The sequence below is a fragment of the Otolemur garnettii genome, unplaced genomic scaffold (genome assembly GCF_000181295.1).
Source record: "Otolemur garnettii isolate 467f Iridium unplaced genomic scaffold, OtoGar3 scaffold00039, whole genome shotgun sequence".
NCBI classification, from domain to species: Eukaryota; Metazoa; Chordata; class Mammalia; order Primates; family Galagidae; genus Otolemur; species Otolemur garnettii.
In genome coordinates, this window is record NW_003852434.1 from 14,582,901 (window position 1) to 14,596,893 (window position 13,993).

At 33.9% G+C, this 13,993-nt stretch overlaps 1 protein-coding gene and 1 non-coding gene across 6 annotated transcripts in view; one reads left to right on the plus strand and one right to left on the minus strand.

Moving 5' to 3' along the window:
• The window catches only part of ANKRD17 (ankyrin repeat domain 17), a 157,616-nt gene that overhangs the window by 44,043 nt on the left and 99,580 nt on the right, over positions 1-13,993 (plus strand). The window lies entirely within an intron of this gene.
• Positions 11,182-11,314, minus strand: LOC111725412. Its single transcript, XR_002773485.1, has one exon. It is a non-coding gene; the product is annotated as a small nucleolar RNA SNORA11 (small nucleolar RNA).

A 13,993-nucleotide genomic window follows, 5' to 3' on the forward strand; every position in this document is an offset into this window, starting at 1 on the left:
CTGATAATGTGTATAAACAAAGGAAGGGTATTTTAATAGCTCTTTTAAATAAGTGTGGATGTTCTTTGATATCACTCCTAAACTACAAGTGTTAGTTTCTTAAATGTTAGTTGACGTACGTATGGAATCTGAAACAGTATCAGTGAAGTTTCTGTATTTTGTTAGATTAAAATTCACAGGTTTCACTGGTTTATTCTGTACTTTCAGTGTATCAAAACCACGCATGTTTTGTAACATCATACATTGGCCATTTGAAATGTACTGGTTCCTTTTATTCTACAATAGAAAAAGAATTTCACATTTCCTAATATCATGGCTTATCTCAGAAAAGTCAAAACCTGGGAAGCTGTTACATTCATGATGTCAGATGTGTTTTCCAGAATTCTAATTTTTGCTGGAAAGCTTGAATTTTGTTGTTTTATGACAAAGAACATCAATTGTTTTTCTTGAAATGACAGGCTCTCTTCATTGATTTTTGAGAAAATGTCTGCCAGCCTTAGCATGTCTTAAGAAAAAAATGGTGTTCTGGGCGGCGCCTGTGGCTCAAAGGAACAGAGTGCTGGCCCCATATACCAGACGTGGAGGGTTCAAACCCAGGCCTGGCCAAAAAAAAAAACCCTGCAAAACAAAAAAAAGAAAGAAAGAAAAAATGGTGTTCCATGAAACAGTAACTGGTTCAGCTAACACTTGCATAAGTAACTGGTTCAGCTCAAAATTGCGTAAGTGTTTTTTTTACAACTACCATATTTAGGAATACAGCAGAATTCCTTTTCTAGTATATCATACAGAATATTAGAAAGATTGAAAATTTTAAAAATTGATGCTTTTTATAGGAAATGTGCTTTGTTCTTTTGTCCTTTTTTAAATATTTGAATATTGTGAGTACATAGCAGAGAAGAATATGACAGTTATTAACTAGTACATATTGGTGTCAGGGTCTTGATTCAGTTACGAAGTCAGAAGTTTTACACAAAATTGCTTTTGTATCATCAGTGTGAGTGTCAACACAGTGAAACATGCAAATAACCATCTTAGTATTATAAAAGTAATTTTGACCTCACAGACTGAGAGCGTCTTAGAGATCCTCATAAATTCCCCTGGATCAGCTTGGCGCCTGTGGCTCAAGTGGCTAGGGCGAAGCCACATACACCTAAGGTGGTGGGTTCGAATCTAGCCCAGGCCCGCCAAACAACAATGATGGCGGCAACAACAACAAAAAAAATAGCCAGGCATTGTGGCGGGCGCCTGTGGTCCCAGCAACTTGGGAGGTGGAGGCAGGAGACTCGCTTGAGCCCAGGAGTTGGAGCTTGCTGTGAGCTATGCCACGGCACTCTACCCAGGGGGATAACTTGAGGCTGTGTCTCAAAAAAAAAAGAAAAAAAATTCTCCTGGATCACATTTGAAAAATTGCTAGTTTACAATGTATTGCCCAAGTTTATTGTCAATGAGGGGGCAAGACTAAGATTTAGAGTTAAGTCTGCTTGTATTCTCTTAACCATTTTATTGAATGTATTAATTATTAACATAGTTCCCAGTTTTCTGATCTCTTTGACATACCGGTCTAGGTCACTGTTCTTCTGCTTCAGTTATTGCTTTAAGATTATAAGTTTATAATTTACGTGTAAATTATAAATAGAGAAGATTTATAATAGGGAATTTAAAGATTCCCAAGTGACATAGCAAGTGAAAAGAGAAGATAGAAATAAGTAGATTTTTTTTTGCTTGCAGAAAAACAGTAAGTGGTAACAATGTTTTGATATTGATAAAAAGAATAATTGAAAACTGAAGTGGGTTTATAAATTCTATCAAATCTTTTGTTGTAGTTCTAGTGAATGATTGTGAATTGAGTTAATAAGTTATAGTTGTTTACTCATTTTGGTTTTGGCAAATGAAACAGATTTGTAAGTCTTTGTTGTATTTGAATACTTTTCATTTTGCAGACTATATAGGTTTTTTCTATCTTTTTTTTTTTTTTTTTTTTGAGACGGAGCCTCAAGCTATCCCCCTGGGTAGAGCGCCATGGCTTCACAGCTCAGAGCAACCTCCAACTCCTGGGCTCAAGCGAGTCTCCTGCCTCTGCCTCCCAAGTAGCTGGGACTACAGGCACCCGCCACAACGCCTGGCCATTTTTTGGTTGCAGCCATCATTGTTTGGCGGGCCAGGGCTGGGGATTCGAACCCGCCACCTTAGGTGTATGTGGCTGGCGCCTTAGCCGCTTGAGCCACAGGCGCCGAGCCAGGTTTTTCTATCTTTATCAGAGTTGCCACTTCTGATTTTCATCTACTCAAGAGAAGTTCTTTCTGTGAGACTAGTTCTATTTTATATTGTCCATACAAATGAAAAGAAGATTCAGATAACGTGTATATTCATTTATTCAAAACCTATGGCATTAATTTCAAATTTCTTTTTATAATAGCAAAATGGAGCCATTCAAAACTTTATTTATTTATAGAGATAGGCTCTTGCTCTGTTGCTCAGGTTGAAGTATAGTAGCACAATCGCAACTAACTGCATTTCAAACCCCTTGGCTCAAGATATCTTCTGTCTCAGTCACCCTCCTGGGTCTGTAGGTACTCCCCACCTCTTGTCACTAGTGTTTTGTTTGTTTTTTGGTAGGGGGTTCTTGCTCTGTTGCTCAGTCTAATCTGGAACTCCTGGTCTTTAGTCATCCTTTCACCTCAGCTTCCTAAGATATAAGAATTATGGGAGTGAGCCAGAAAGCCCAGCCTCAAAATTTACTTGGTATCTCTTCTTTGTCTGTATTTATGTAAATGTGCATGTTTATATATACAATTTACTTAAGGCATTGGCATTGGAATAAATAACATTTTCATTGGAAAAGGGAAGTGTTAATAACATCTGCACATCTCTGTCTTTCTACTTCTCAAATTTCAACTCTTCTTCATTCCCAAATTCCCAGAAACTAGTGTATTGAGAAATAGGGTTAGGTAAATGTTAAACTGTATTTGGTGTTCTGTGTTGCATAAATTCCTTTTTTAGTCTCTGACCTTTGGTCAGTTAGCCTCTTTCTCTCAGTTCTGATAGCTGCTGCCTAGCTCACCATGATTTCTTTTTTCTGCTACAGATTGTCCAGGTGTTGATCCTCTACTTGTTTTTGGGTATTGCTGCCAGCCCTAACTCCTTGATTTCATAGACCTTTTCCTTTGTTGAGCTTATTTATTATTCATTTATCTAACTAATGTTTACACATAGCTAGTTCTAACCTTGAATTTGTCCTGATGCCACTTCCTTATGTTTTATCACATATTCTGCATTTTAAATTATGCCATGTCATCAGAATATAAGACCAGCATATATTTGCGTAATGTGTTTAAACAAATTTGAGAAATAGTTTCTAAATTCTTATATTTTATAAGCAAATGCTAGTTAAGATTTTCCGAAAACCCATGCTATGTTTAAATGTTCACACATACTGGAAGGTTTTCCTTTTTAAGATTTTGTGTCACATTTGTACAGTATTTTGTTATTTTTTCAAAATATCTTTCTCAATTTCTCTTTCCTTTTGTTTTTAGTCTTCCCCCTGGAATAAAGGCAGGTAATAGTGGATGGAAAAAGGTGCTTTCTTCAGTAAAACTTCATCTAATTAGATGGCCAGAACATTAAGATTGAGCCCTACATGTATCATTTTTTAAAATCTTAACAGCAGAATCATTATTTCATAAGTATTTTATGAATTATAGAAGAATATATCTTTTAGGTAAATAAGAATGCTGAATTATGTTGGTACTGATTTTGCATATCACTGCTTTGTGTTTTTTGAGCTGTAATCTGATTTTCTGAGAATAGCATTATTTCTCTTGGTGTCATCAATGACTTACCATTGTATTTTGAACATATTAAATACTTGCTTTCACTTTAATTTGAATTCTTGTACTGTGAAGAAAATCCCATCCTCTTCCCTCTCTTCTCCTCAGGAATGTCTTTGAATTCTTCTTGGCTTTAAATTTGTATTTAGAGTGAAGACATTCTAAAAGTCATTCAGTTATGAAATCAACACAGGTGATCAGTAGGTTGGTGTTTGGGGAATTATAATAATCTTTGTATATCATTTGAAAGGCTGTAAGTTTTATAGTCTCTAAAATGAGGTTGTACCATATAATTTCTCCATGACCTCCTCTAAATATACAATTCTGTAACAAGATTTCTTAAGGTAGTAGCTTCAGTAACTTCTGACAAGAAGTTTGAGGTGAGGGTGTATATCTTCTGTATATTTTAGACATTTCATAAACAGTTCTGTGTTATTTTTACATTTAAGAATGAAATTCAAGCTCAATTTGACATTTGAGCTACATTATTTGACTTCATGGTGTCCGTTTAATTTTATCTTAGTACTTAATCTAAACTGTTTGCATTTACATTGTATCCTAATGCCTGTTATTGCTCCTGTTGTTTACCTGCTGCCCTCTTCACTATCTTCCTTATACAAAGTCCTTAGATTCTTCTTCTCTAGGGTTTTCTCTCCCTGGTCTTCCTTTCACATTTATTATATCTTACCCTTTTGTGCTTTGAAAAAGTAATTTGAGACCACACATATTTAAATAATTTTATAGTCCATATTATGTCCTTACTTAAATGATAAATTTTTTAATAGAAGGATCTGGACTCTCTTTAAATTTAAAAAATAAAGTATGTAAAAGATAACTTCATTCTCCAAAAAGATTTGAAGTATTTTATAAAGGAATATAATATAAGAAATAAGAATATAAAAGCAAAATTAGTAAAATAAGACCAGGAGTAAAAATAGTATGCAGAAAAGCATATTCAGTATGAAGTTAATTAAACTGAGTTCAAATTAACCAGTAACTAGTGCTAAATTTGAGGTCTGTGTAGGCTGTAGCTTCATGGACATATTATTAGATGATTTGGGGAACTTACATTTCCTGAAATTTAGGTCTGAGAAATTTTTCTCATTGGACCTTTATAATGGAGATGCTGCATGCTATAATACATAGATAACTTTTTCAGCATTCCTGGGATTAATGATAAGCTTCATATTGTTTCTACGGAGTGTTTAACCCCAGGTTTTACTGATAAAATGCGATTCAGTTAAAGAAAAGTAAGTACTTGGTTTTCTGGTGGTCTTGTTTGTTCCAAGGATAAAATTTAGAGCATTTACAGCAAAGGTTACAAATTGATGGCTTCTTGCCACATCAAACTTAGAAATGTGTTTTGTCTATTTCATATAATATTGGCTCACACAGTGACTGTAGTAGGCATGCACACATGTATTTACTTACATTTTTGTTAATTTCTTTCTGTACTGCTGTGTAGTTTTCACTATTTGGGTCTTGCAAATACTTTGTTAAATATGTCTTTGTTTTCTGTTTTTGATACTGTTATATGCTAAATCTTTTTAATCGTATGATTGTTTATTATATATAGGAATACAGTAGATATCTGCATATTGATCTTATATCCTGTAGGCTTCTTAAATTAATTAGGTAGCTCTGAGGATTTTCTGTGTTCTTGATCACATATACAAATAAAGTCAGTTTCTAATCTCCCCTGCTCATTGTTAGACCTTTCAATTCTCTGGGTAGAACCTTTAGTAAAATGTTGAACAGAATTGGACATCCATGCCTGTTCTTGATCTTAGGAGGGAAAGTATTGTCTTTCATTGTGTAATAATATTTGAACTTTTTTCTTGATTCTTCTATCTGGTTGAGGAGTTCCCTTTTATTCCTAGTTTACGAAAAGATTTATTATCAAAAGGTATTGAATTCTGCCAGGTTCTTTTATCTGCATCTTTTGAGATGGTTTTGCCTATCCTTCCTTATTCTGTTACTGTATGAATTATATCATTTGACTTAAAAAATTATTAACCAGCGATAAGTAAGAATATTAGTTGACTTTTGTATTTTAAACCAACTTTGTATTTGTAAGATAAACTCCACTTGGTTATTATGTATCACCCCTTCTGTAGGTGGCTAAATTTGACTTACTTATATCCTGTTTAAGATTATTGTTCTTCACAAGGCCAACTGGTTTTTAGTTTACTTTTCTTTGACCTTTTTTTTTTTTTTAAATCAAGGAGATATTAGCCTCAGAAAGTGGTTGGGAATATATACTTCTCCTTTTTCTGAACATTTTTGGATAATTGTTTGTTTGATTGAATGGACCACTGAAGCCATCTGCACTTAGAGTTTTGTTTGTGGGAAGGTTTTTAATTAAAAATTGAATTTCTTTAGTAGATATAATATGATTTAGATTTTTCTCTGCTGTTTTGATAATTTGTGCATTATAAGGATTTTGTCTAATTCTAAGTTGTTGAAGGAATTGGCATAAAGTTGTTCATAATAGCCCTGTACTATTTAAATGATGGTAGGATCTGTAATAGTGCTGTCTCTTTCATTCCTGAGACTGGCAATTTGCATTTTCTCCTTTTTTTTTGATATATTTTCAGGTGATTATCATTTTATATTACTGATTTTTTTCTATTTTGTTCATTTTCTGTTGCATTGATTTCTGCTCTTACTCTTTCCACTCTTATGTTGGATTTAATTTATTCCTCTTTTCCTAGCTTCTTTATGTGGAAGCTTAGGTTATTTGAAACTCTGCTTTTCTACCCTTAAGATTAAAAGCTGTCAGTGTCCCTCTATGTACTACTCTAGCTGTATACCACACATTTTTGATGTGTTATGTTTTCATTAGCATTTAGTTTTAAATGTTTTATAATTTACCTATGGTTTCTCCTTTGACTACTTCTGCTTTTCTTTCTTTCTTTCTTTTTTTTTTTTTTTCTCAAGAGTCTCACTTTGTTGCCTCCCAGGTAGCTGGGACTACAGGTGCCTGCCACAATGCCCAGCTATTTTTAGAGACAGGGTCTCACTCTTGCTCAGGCTGGTCTTGAACCTGTGAGCTCAGGCAATCTATTGGCTTCAGCCTCCCAGAGTGCTGTTACAGGCTTGAGCCACCGTGCTGGCCTCCTTTTGCTTTTCTTACCTGGGTTTTCATGGAAGAATTGCCTGAGGTGATTACACATTCTGTTCTCTCCTGTGCTTTGCATGTTGGTACCATTTGTATGCCATTTTTGAGAGAATCAAAAAAGTAGTCATTATTTTGTGATAAGGAATCCTTTTTGAGAAAGGCTGTATGGGTTATTATTTGCAAGTTGATTATTTCTAGAGTAGCAAGCTTAGGGCTTAAAAAAATAAAAATTGGTTATTTCATTTCTAAATCTGTCAGGATATTACAGACTTCCAGTTTAATTATGTGTGGTCAGAGGACATCCTGTGGTCTAATTTCAGTTTTTAAAAATGTATTGAAGCTTGTCTTAACAGTCCATGGGCACTTAAAAAGAATATAGTCTCTTGTTGTTGGATTGAGTGTCCATAAATGTCACTTAAATTGTGTTAGTTAATGCTGTTAAAAAGTCTTTTCTATCCTTACTGATTTTCTGTCTGCTTGTTCTGTCAGTACTGAGAGTGAATGTTGAAATCCCCACCCTTACTGTGGAGAAGCCTTCTTTCTGATTTGTTGGTTGTTGCTGCATGTGTTGTGGAGCTTTGTTAGGAGTACATACACATTTCAAATTATTATGTTTTCTTGCTAAATTCATCTTTTCATTATGAAATGTCCCTCTTTAGCTTTATTAATATTCATTATTTTGCCTAAAGTGTCGATTATTTGATATTAATAATAGGTCCACAGGCTTTGCCACAACTGATGCTTGCTTGCATGGTGTGTCTTTTCCCATGCTTTTAACCCATCTCTGTCTTTATGTTTAAAGTGTGTTTCTTGTAGAGAGCGTATAGATTGCCTTTGCTTTTTTATCCACACTGTCAGTTTTTGCCTTTTAATGGGTATATTTACTCATTTTCATTTAATATAAATGTTTTTTAGCAGTATTTTATGTTTAAGTCTGTCACTTTGGTAATTATTTTCTATTTGTCTCATTTGTTATTTCTTTTTTTCCTTTGTTCATGCCTTTTATTAGATTGAATACTTTAAATTTTTTTGTACATTTTCAGTTTGGCATATTTATTTTAATTTTTAATTGGCAAATACAGTGTACAACAATGTTTTGAAATATGTATTACTGAGGAGTGGCTAAATGGAGCTAATTAACATGTACTACATTACATACTTATTTGTGCTGAGATCACTTAAAAGTCTTACACTTTGTTTGCAATTTTCAAATATATAATACATAGTTATAAACTGAGTCACCATGCTGTAAATAGTTGTCTTGAGCGTATTCTTCCTTTTTAACTGAAATTTTGTATTCTTTGACCACTGTCTTCCCAATTCATCCCCTAACTTTTCTCCCATTCCCTGATAATTACTGTACTGTCTGCTTCTATAAATTAGCTTGACTTTATCAGATTCCATGTGTCAGTGAGGTCACATCACATCTGTCTATCTGTGATTGGCTAGCTTTACTGAGCATAGTGTTCTCTCTGAGTTCCTCCATGTTGCAAATGACAGGATTTCCTTTTTTTTTTTTAAGGCTAAGTGGTATTCTGTTTTGTATAGATACTATACTTTCTTTACCCATTTATCTATTGATGGATACTCTGATTCCCTGTCTTGGCTACTGTGAATAAATGCTGCAGTGAACATGAATGTAAGTGTAGATTTATCTTCAAAATAATGATTTCATTTCCTTTGGATATATATACCCAGATGTAGGATTGCTGGGTCACAAGGTCTATGTGTAATGTTTTGAAGAACCTCCATTGTGTGGTCCATAATGGCTGTTCTCTTTTCTCCATGTCTTCACTAGGTTTTGTTAATTTTCATCTTTTTGATTATAGCTGTTCTCATAGGTTAATACCTCATTGTGATTTTAACTTGCATGTCCTTGATGATTAGTGCTGATCATTTTCATATACCTGCTGACCTTGTGTATGTTTTCTTTGAGAAATGTCTATTCAGGCTGTTTTTCCTGCTATTGAGTTAACATCTTCTATATTTTAGGTATTAGCCTCTTATTAGATATATGTTTGTAAACATTTTCTCCAATTGTATAGGTTGTGTCTTCACTTTGTTCCTTGGCTGTACAGAAGTGTCTTAGCTTGATGTAATTCCATTTATCTATTTTTGCTTTTGTTGCCCTTGCTTTTGGGGTCCTTTCCAAAACAGTCATTGTCCAATTAGTGTCATGCATCTTTTTCCCTATTTTTTCTCTAGTAGTTTTATGGTTTAGACCTTATGTGTCTTGAATCTATTTTGAGTTGATTTTTGTGTTTGGTGTGAGATAAGGGTCTAATTTCATTCTTCTGCATGTAAATATCTAATTCTCCCAGCATCACCGAAGTGAACTTTTCCTGCTATATCATTATTTTGTTTTATAATTCAAATCCATTTTGTTCTATAATCAGCGCATATAGAGACAATAAGCTCTTCTCTGGTATTTTTCGGATGGCGTCTCCAAAATTCTGTATCTCTATGAAACAGAATTTAGATAAAATCTGAGCTGAGCTGGATTAAAAATATAAAAAAATCTCTGTCACAAAAAGAATACTTGTAGTATTTACTGTTTTTCTGGTTTCAGAAAGGACATATCCCAAACTGATACACGTTTTCATTCATTGCAGTGGTACCCTCAAGGTGAAAAGCTATACTTTTGTAGATATATTCTGTTGTCCAAAAAGCTTCTAGGGCAGTGGTTCTCAACCTTCCTAATGCCACGACCCTTTAATGAAGTTTCTGTGGGTCGCAACCCACAGGTTGAGACCTGCTGTTTTAGGGAATGAAAAAATGTGGGAGGCAGAGGGAAGTCTTTCAGTATACTTAGCTACAGGACTGGGCAAAGGTCATTATCTTTGGTGACGTAATATCTATTCAAGAAGTATTTATTGACTACCGTCTCGGTGTCCTGCACTGCTCTTGGCTTGAAGTACTGCAAAAAGTTAGGTGAAATTCCTGCTGTCATGGAGTTTGTACTTTAGTTGGAAAGACTGGCAGTACACAGTTAGATAGGAAAATAATGCAACTTACATAGTCATTAGTGCTGCAAAATAATAAAACCAGGATGATGGGGGCAGACTACACTGAGGGAAGGACTCTTGTTCCTCTTGTTCATAGGGACAGATTGAAGCAGAGGCCTGGAAGTTGAGGTTTACCATAGGTTTCAGTGAATTTCAGGCAGCAGGAACTGTGTATGCACTGTACTCCAAAAGTTGCTCCTAAAGTCACCACACATGGGGGAAAGGGGAAAATGTAGTTAAATGCAACTTTATTTACAAAATATTTATTACAGAATTTTATAAAATATTCTCTGTATTTTGGCCACCTCTTTGTAAAATTTTGTAGCTGTAAAACTACTGGTGTATGTTTGTATAGTTTATGTTTTGAGGGGATTGAAAAGGTCAAATTAATGGGGGTACTTTGTATAAAAGAATGGGAAACCAGGACAGTGTTTTTCTCAGTTAAATATAACACTTCATCTGGAGATTGATGAAGGTATGAGGTGCTTGGGAGATTGACTTGCACTTTTTCTAGCTGGCTTTTTTTCTTTTCTTCTTTTTTTACTATTCTTATGTACACTTTCTCTCTCCCCAAAACACACACAGCCAGACAATGTGTTTTAGGAACCTGTTAGGATAATAGGTCTGAGTAGCCATGAAGAAGGTCTCAGGACAAGCATAGAAGTTAGTTCTATAGCTGTAAGTTGATCGCTGACATCCTGTTGTCATAATCTTAACATATAATTTATATGTTATATATAATCTAAGCCATGATTAGACTAAGATACGTTGGGAAGAGATTGGGGGAATTTTTAGAATTCCAGAATACTGTAGCCAACTTGCTCTCAAAAGAGTAGGAGTTTCTTAGGTTTTTGATACTATAACTCTTCAAATTCTTCTGTATCTTTTTAAAAAATATATTATAGGTTGTTTAATAAAAACTTCAGCATAGGAAATAGAATTAAAGGAACCTAAAGAGATGTATATATAACATAACCGGAAATATCTTTCACTGAAATACCTACAGCTTTAAGCAAGACTTTAAAAGGAACTGGATAACAATCCAGTAAGGGTAAATTCTCAAAGGATAATCTGCATTACCTATATTTTACTTACTTACATTTCTTTTCTTTTTTTAATTTTCCAATATTTTATTAGGCAATTTTTCAAACATACAGTACAGTCGAAAGACTTATACAGTGATCAGCCAGGCACCCACCACATACATTTGATAATTTTTTTCTTCCTCACGTGCAGGGAATTTGTTCATAGGGAAGCTATAAGTTTTGTGCCCCCCATCACAATGACCCCAGAGTTCTGTTGGGTGTAATAAGCAGTATTTATTTATTTTTAAACTTCAGATTAATATGAAGGTACAAACAATTAGATTGTAGTGTTTGCATTTGTTAGATAAGGTCCCTGTTGTAGTTGGGTCCCACATCCAGGAGGTGTGCTTTCTGTATCTTTTTATATAAGTTTTAGGTCACCTTCCTTACTGTTCAAGTGTCACATTTTCCTGATGTGTCATTTCTTTTGTTCCTACTCGTCTGATTTATTATACAGTTCATGGAGGATTTATTAGAATATCACTGTCAGAGGAAGGAGTGACTGATTTTGTTGGGGGATGTGTTGTGAGGGCCAGATGTCCAGTGAGAGGAATATTTACAGTGACTTTGGATGAAGCTGTAGTATCTTAAAAGTAAATTATCCTTTAAGTTTTATTCTTTCTTATACTAGACTTAGTATACTAAGAATTACTTCTTGAAACATTAATGGTGAATCATGTGACTGTCAGCATTCAGTCTGTCTGTTTTTTTGTTTTTTTTTTTTTTTTGGCCAAAATACGAGTTTTGACTAAAATTTTAGACATGCATATTTCAAAGTTACTTTGCCAGCATACCTTATAGAAAATGTACTGAAATTTGTTAGGAATTCTTGACCTTTTGGATGTCAGGTGGACCTATGCTTAAATAGTCTTTTTCTTTAAGTTAACCATAGAGCCAATGGCTGTTCAATTGGTTCGATAAACTTCACAGTGTACCCAAAGTAATTTCCATTCTTTTTTCTTCTTACAGGGCAGGGTCTCACTCTGTCCAACATTAGCCCCAAATAATATAAGGTGTGGATATAAGTTTACATAAAAGCCACATGACAGAATGCCTTGGGCCTTGGGTTTTTTTAAGGCAAAGAAATGTAACAAGATTAAAAATGTATTCCTGGAGATATAGCCAGCTTTCAGTCTAAGTGCTGTATGCTGTTGTAGACAAGCCTTTTAAAAATCACTTTTAGAAACTATCTAGTAAATAATTTCATTGTAGAGATCAACAATAAATAGTTACACAGGAGAAAAATGAAAGTCCAAGTGTATTAAATTGATAAGAATATGTATTTGTGGTTTGAGATATAAATATCATTCACAGACTGTGAAAGTGCTTTATATTAAAAGTATTAATGAAAAGGAAAGTGAGCACCGGAAAAGTGTGCCAGGTGACTGAGAATGTAACTACCAATATAGTGTGTTGACTGCCGTTTAACTAAAATTATATACTGCATTTACAAAGCTATTTTATAATACAGTAAAACTGTGCTATAGTAAGTGAAGTTCTTCTTAATTTGCTTTTAATTAGTATATTTCAATATTAATTTCAAGGGATTACAGAGTTTATGGTATGGTGTAGAGAATTATTTAGGCCTATTTTTAGTAGTAATTTCCAAGCAGCCAGAAACTACATTTATCCAGAATCTACTAATCCCCATGGGTGGCGAATTTCTGTATTATGGATGACTTTATGCTAACCAAATTAACTTGGGTGAAATGGACAAATTCTTGGATCTAAATTAACTTGGATAAAATTGGACAAACTACCAAATTTCACTCAAGAATAAATAAGTAACTTAAATATTATATCATTATAGAAATTGCATTTTTCATTAATTCTTCCACAAAGAAAACACCAAGTGTGGATGGTTTCATGTGCACATTATATGAAACATTAAAGGAAGAAGTAATATCAGTGTACCAGTTGTACATAAACTGTCCAGAAAATAGGGTTTACGTCCCCTTTCATTTTTATGAGATTAGCATTACTCTGATACCAAGACCAAACAAAGCCATTATACGAAAATTACAGACCAATGAATGTAGACATAAATTACAGACCATATAATGAATGTAGACATAAAATTCTGTAAGATAATACCTCATGACCAAATGGTTGAACATTTTCTGCTCAATCAATTTAATTCACTATATCAACACACTCAAGATCTCAATAGATGCAGAAAAGGAACTTGACAAAATTCAACATGAAACACTTAGGGATGAATCTAACAAAGTATACTTATAGTTTATATGTTGGAAACTAAAAAAATACTGTTTAGATGTTGATTATCCCTCCAAATGACCTAACTCAATACCAATCAAAATCCCACTAGTTTTTTTTTTGGTTGAAATTGGCAAACTTTCTAATGTCTATATAGAAAAGGTCCTAGACTAACTGAAGTAATTGTGAAAAGCAAAGACTAAATCAGAGACTTTTGAGACTTACTCTGACGGTGTATAACCAAGACAGTGTAGGACTGATGAAAGGATAGGCAAACAGCTAAGCAGAAGAGAGAGTCAGATCCATGATAGATGATCAGTTGACTTTTGACAGATGACAAGGCAGTTTAATAGAGGAAAAGTAGTCTTCTCAAATGATGCTGAAACATTTCAATATCCTTTTATAAAAAGAACTTCAACTCATGCTTTGTACTATATGTAAAAATTAACTTGAAATGAGTCATAAACCTAGGTGTAAAAGTTAAAACTTCTAGAAGAGAACATAAAAGGAAATCTTTGAGACATTGGGCTAGGTAAAGGTATTTTTTTGTAAGGCTCAAAACCCACAACATAAAGGAAAAAAATGATAATTTGGACACTATCAAAATTAGAAACTTTTGTTCTTTAGAAAATACTGAAAAGACAAGCCACTGGCTTGGAGAAAATAACTTGGAAGCCACTTGTCTAATAAAGGACTTGTATCCAGAATGTATTAAGAGTTCTTAGAATTCAATAATGA